The following is a 6,374-nucleotide window of genomic DNA, read 5'->3' as shown; positions in this document are numbered from 1 at the left end:
TTCACCCTCAGACAAATGAGGTAGCCCAACAAAGGCATGAGCAGGATACCACAACCTTGTTGATTTCCATTTATAAGCAGCTTATGCAAGCACAAGAAAAATTGGGAGAATCTGAGGCTACACAAGCGGCCCTGCAAGCAGCATTGAAACAAAGAGAAGAGGGTCAGACCTCTCAGCCTCCTCCTCAGATCATCAATCTTGAGGAAACTGCTCCTATCACTGCTCCTCCTCCTCAACAGACTGAACAGACAGCAACATCTACTTCAGCAGCGCCAACAACTACAGAGCAGGCCCGAAGCCTGGATATGCAAAAGCTGAAGAATGAAATCCAAATCCTGGAAGCTCAAATGACAGAGTTAAATGAGACCAGGGAAAAGTTAGCCAAGGTAAATGACAGACATGATAAATCAAAAAGAGAAGTAGTAGAAAAGGGCAGGGAAATTAAAGCCCTTAAAGACAAGATCAAAGAGTTGGAAAATGAGCTCAAACTAGACAAAATTGTAGCTGAAATTAGAGCAATGCTATGGTCCAATATTGGCCAATCTATTACCAATCAATGGCCATATATTGAGACAATCCATGAGCAACTAGAGCTCATCCCAAAGGCACAGAAGGAGGTTCAGAGATCAAGAGCTTTATTGAGCAATATGCCTGAAGTGGCCACCGGAATGATCAACGTACTTAACCATAAAACAAGTTCTCAGTTAGCCACCATGGGAATTACAAACAGAACTGAGACTATTCAGCTGATCAAGAGGGTTCTTACTCTGAGAAATCTGGTGCAGACATTGGAAAGAAGAACCCAGGATATGCAAAATGAGGTGAACAGGTTCATGGAGAAATTTCAGGTATTACAGAGCAGAGGACTCCCTAGCCTACTGAACAACGGAGGGAAACTATTCACCCATGAACAGTATGCCAAAAGAGTGAACGTTTTTGCTTCAACCCAGATCAATGAGAAGGCCAGCACTTCAGATGATACAGGGCCTATTACAGGACAGATTTTCTACAGTAAGATAGAAAATCTAATTTTTATAATGAATGAAATCACGCACTTGTTTGATGTGGCCCCAAATTTCTTTAAATATACAGAGGCAGAAGAGACTATGGATGCAATTCTCAGGCATCAACTCCCTACGCAAGACTGGTGGACAAATACCATACAGAAAATTTTATAAACAGTGAGGCATTCACCAAATTTTGTTTTTAAAATATAAATTGTTATGTAAACCACAGTTCAACAAAATCAGCATGCATTAAAGGTTAGAGCTGAGCCAACTCAGCAAAGCTGTTCGGTCACCACAGCAGCAAGCACAGTCACAGGTGGCAGGGCCGAGAAAATACAGCGCAGCAAATATAAAGGCACATTTATCAGCATTAAAGCAAAGCGTTTCAACCGACTCAGTGACCTCCATAGGTCAAAATATCCTCTGACAGACTTAAAGAGCAGTTATGTTGCATTCAAAGCTGCAATAACTTCTTTTCTACTTTCTGAACAAAGTAATGAAGATATTTCTCTCTCAGATGACTCAATGCCTGAGATATTTTGTATAAGCATTCCTATAAAGTCCCCTTCGCATGAGATTGCAAGGGTTGTTGTTGATTTCTCCTGAAGAAGTTCTTATGCTGTAATCCTTTCAGAAGTTTAATAAAGAAAGTGATGGAATTTCTCGGATTTCTGAAGTGTTGAACGTTCTGGTGTCTGTTGAAAACTGTTGGATTCCTGTGTATTACACAATACAATAAGTCTCTGTAACTCTCTCTGTTATGTGTTTTGATTTGTTAATATCCATATATGTTTCTAATGTTTGAATATTTAGCAACAAAGAAAAAGAATAACTTCCAGGATTTATTCGAGAAATACCCTGAGTTCAATCTGTGTTGTTAATGAATGTTTTCTTCATCTGTAATCTTGATAAGTGTAATTCTTAATTGCTGCACTTTCAGAATACATTTTTCACAGTGGCCTTTGTCTCAGGAATTCAAGTTTGCTCCTGTGCAACGTGTTTCACTTTCACCTCACCGGCTTAATAGAGAATTCTTAATTTCTTTCTGTTGGCTGACATGCTTCACCATTCAAGTTAACTTTGTTTGTCTGAAATACACAATAGGCCCTGCAGTTAGAACACCACCAATCCTGCATTTCAAAGCATTTCACAACTCCAGACTCCATTGCCCAATGATATATTACTCTCTAAACACTACATCTTAAGCCCTGAAAGAAATCCTTCAACCAAAACATAAACCAAAACCTGAGCATAATACCTAGCCTAAAACACCATCATAACAAAGACAAATCATAAAGAGAGAGCCCTCTCTGATTGCAGTTTGGCTAGAAACTGTGATCCAAAGATTGGTTAGTGGTTACCCTGGCCGTATTCCCTTGGGAGTCATAGGGAACAACCTGGGTGCTAACAGACACAGTATGGACGCAGCCATCTGTTTATAGTTGGTCTACTATATAATGAATACAAAACTCCTCGCAGCCTGGATGGTGGAAACTAGATCCAGGGTCTTCATTTCTACTTCCTGAACAGGCACGATTCTATCCATGCGAATAAATGAGTTGCTGTCGAACATGGTAGAAACCACTTGATTACCAGTCAATGATGTAAACTGTTAACAAGCGTGAGAGAGACCACCAGTGATGTCAATGGTTCTCAAAGTACCCAGTACAATCCATGAGATGTGAATGAATGAGTTGATGTCGAACATTTCACGGAATCCTTCGATCGAAAGTCAATGATGTAAACCGTCGTCAAAGGCGAGAAACCTGCCATTGATGCATGCAGACTTCAAGGTACTGATGATTCCTAGGTCATCTTTCTAGATAATGTGCTGATGTCGATAGGAAGCGACCCGTTGCAGGCAAGCCCACAACACGAAATCATAGATCAAGTTGAAGAAATGTAGCTGTAAGGACTGACTCAGGGATGGTCAAGATGGATGATGGGTATTTTGCAGATGAATGGTTTATATGCAGAGACCTCTTGAACACATAATGACACGACAGATGGCTTGGTGGCATTTGACCCAAAGTTAATACCCGGCTGAAGACTTTCACTGTGGTTTGATCAACTGTGAGTCAAAGGATTTCCCAACCCAAGTGAATGCAAAGTGTCGTGTTCAAGAGTGGTAATAAGGCTTCTTCTGAGACAAAGGATGACAAATAGGCTCATTTTTCTCTCTTTTCCCCCACCATTTCTGGCAAGTACCTCTTTATTTTTTACAATCTTGAGGAGGATAACATATGCTTGATTATAAGCTCATCCTTCGGATGAGTCCAACTTAGTTTTGATTCGAACCCTAAGAAGGAGCGGTCCGTTCCTGTTTGAAATCGAACAGGTCCTTTACTGTGAAATTTTAACGATTCCAGTATAGGAGAAACTCGGCATTTTTCATTTTTATAGAGTCTGAAAAAACTTAAGAAGACTCCAGGTTGAACTTTTTCGTAAAGTTGTGTCTCCCAAGCCCGAAAAAGTATAAAATAATACTTGAGAGAACCGCTTGATCTTGCGACCAAGGAGTACTTTCATGATTAGTGTCTTTGACCTGAAAAGTAAAAAGCGATCAAGGACACGTCGTTTTATTTCCAATATCGAATTTGAAATGACAAAAACTCGGCAATCTTTTTCTGTTTTTACGGTCAGAAAAGGGCTATAAGGGGACCGTCTTTTAATTCCGTTTTAACGAGTGTAAAAGAAACACTCGGCAATCTTTTCATGTTTTAGGAGTCCGAAAAGGGCTTAAAAGAGAACTCCAAGGTTTCACTTTTTCGTAAGTTTTAACGAGTTCGAAAAAATGATAAAAATGTACTCATATGGCCGACTTTCAATTTAATTTACGAGCAGTAAAAGACGGAAAGAACTCGGCATTTTCATTTTTTTTACGAGAATGAAAAATAGCAAAATAATCTCGGGATTTTCATGAGTTTAACGAGTCTTGAAAATAACTGAAATTGACTCGAGATAGGTTTCATTTTTACAAAAGCTTGAAACAGAGAAAAACTATGCTTCAAAGTAGTTTCATTTTTACACAAGCTTGAAACAGAGAGAAAACTGTGCTTGATGCCCCCTAAGCATAACTGCTAGAGCGCATGCCCCCCAGCTTCATTTCATTCAACCAATTGGATGAAATGAAGGTTGAGTTACGAGATCATTTGAAAGACTCGACCTAAACTGTAAGAAAATTATGCAAAAAAATGAAATAACTAACCTAAATATACGACTTAACATTTATGAGATCTAGTCAAACTCTTGACTCAATTAGAGGAGGATTTGTTTCATTTTTTAACGAGCTTGACACAGGAAAAGAACTGTGCTCGGATTCGGTTTCATGTTTATGCAAGCTTGAAACGAAAAGTTATGCTTGTTATAAGTTCACATGCCCTCAGCATAATGATGCAAAACGAGGTACATGCCTCACCACAGTTATTCATAGAGCGCTTACTAAACTTATGCAGGTACTCGTTAAAACTTACGAAAAATTGAAACCTTGGAGTTCTCTTTTAAGCCCTTTTCAGACTCCTAAAACATGAAAAGGTTGCCGAGTGTTTCTTTTACACTCGTTAAAATGGAATTAAAAGATGGTCCCCTTATAGCCCTTTTCTGACCATAAAAACAGGAAAAGATTGCCAGGTTTTTGTCATTTCAAGTTCGATATTGGAAATAAAACGACGTGTCCTTGATCGCTTTTTACTTTTCAGGTCAAAGACACTAATCATGAAAGTACTCCTTGGTCACAAGATCAAGCGGTTCTCTCAAGTATTATTTTATACCTTTTCGGGCTTGGGAGACACAACTTTACGAAAAAGTTCAACCTGGAGTCTTCTTAAGTTTTTTCAGACTCTCTAAAAATGAAAAACGCCGAGTTTCTCCTATACTAGACTCGTTAAAATTTCACAGTAAAGGACCTGTTCGATTGCAAATAGGAACGGACCGCTCCTTCTTAGGGTTCGAATCAAAACTAAGTTGGACTCATCCGAAGGATGAGCTTATAATCAAGCATATGTTATCCTCCTCAAGCTTGTAAAAAATAAAGAGGTACTTGCCAGAAATGGTGGGGGAAAAGAGAGAAAAATGAGCCTATTTGTCATCCTTTCTCTCAGAAGAAGCATTATTACCACTCTTGAACATGACACTTTGCATTCACTTGGGTTGGGAAATCCTTTGCCTCACAGTTGATCAAACCATAGTGAAAGTCTTCAGCCGGGTATTAACTTTGGGTCAAATGTCACCAAGCCATCTGTTGTGTCGTTATTTGTTCAAGAGGTCTCTACATATAAACCATTCATCCGCAAAATACCCGTCATCCATCTTGACCATCCCTGAGTCAGTCCTTACAGCTACATTTCTTCAACTTGATCTATGATTTCATGTTGTGGGCTTGCCTGCAACGGGTCGCTTTCTATCGACATCAGCACATTATCTAGAAAGATGACCTAGGAATCGTCAGTACCTTGAAGTCTGCATGCATCAATGCAGGCAAGCCCACAACACGAAATCATAGATCAAGTTGAAGAAATGTAGCTGTAAGGACTGACTCAGGGATGGTCAAGATGGATGACGGGTATTTTGCGGATGAATGGTTTATATGCAGAGACCTCTTGAACACATAACGACACGACAGATGGCTTGGTGACATTTGACCCAAAGTTAATACCCGGCTGAAGACTTTCACTGTGGTTTGATCAACTATGAGGCAAAGGATTTCCCAACCCAAGTGAATGCAAAGTGTCGTGTTCAAGAGTGGTAATAAGGCTTCTTCTGAGACAAAGGATGACAAATAGGCTCATTTTTCTCTCTTTTCCCCCACCATTTCTGGCAAGTACCTCTTTATTTTTTATAAGCTTGAGGAGGATAACATATGCTTGATTATAAGCTCATCCTTCGGATGAGTCCAACTTAGTTTTGATTCGAACCCTAAGAAGGAGCGGTCCGTTCCTGTTTGCAATCGAACAGGTCCTTTACTGTGAAATTTTAACGAGTCCAGTATAGGAGAAACTCGGCGTTTTTCATTTTTAGAGAGTCTGAAAAAACTTAAGAAGACTCCAGGTTGAACGTTTTCGTAAAGTCGTGTCTCCCAAGCCCGAAAAAGTATAAAATAATACTTGAGAGAACCGCTTGATCTTGCAACCAAGGAGTACTTTCATGATTAGTGTCTTTGACCTGAAAAGTAAAAAGCGATCAAGGACACGTCGTTTTATTTCCAATATCGAATTTGAAACGACAAAAACCCGGCAATCTTTTCCTGCTTTTACAGTCATAAAAGGGCTATAAGGGGACTGTCTTTTAATTTCGTTTTAACGAGTGTAAAAGAAACACTCGGCAATCTTTTCATGTTTTAGGAGTTTGAAAAGGGCTTAAAAGAGAACT

Source organism: Pinus tabuliformis, chromosome 5_2 (genome assembly GCF_031772625.1).
Source record: "Pinus tabuliformis cultivar Carrire ecotype Pingquan chromosome 5_2, CPIR1, whole genome shotgun sequence".
Taxonomy (NCBI): domain Eukaryota; kingdom Viridiplantae; phylum Streptophyta; class Pinopsida; order Pinales; family Pinaceae; genus Pinus; species Pinus tabuliformis.
Note: the sequence above shows the minus strand (reverse complement) of the source record.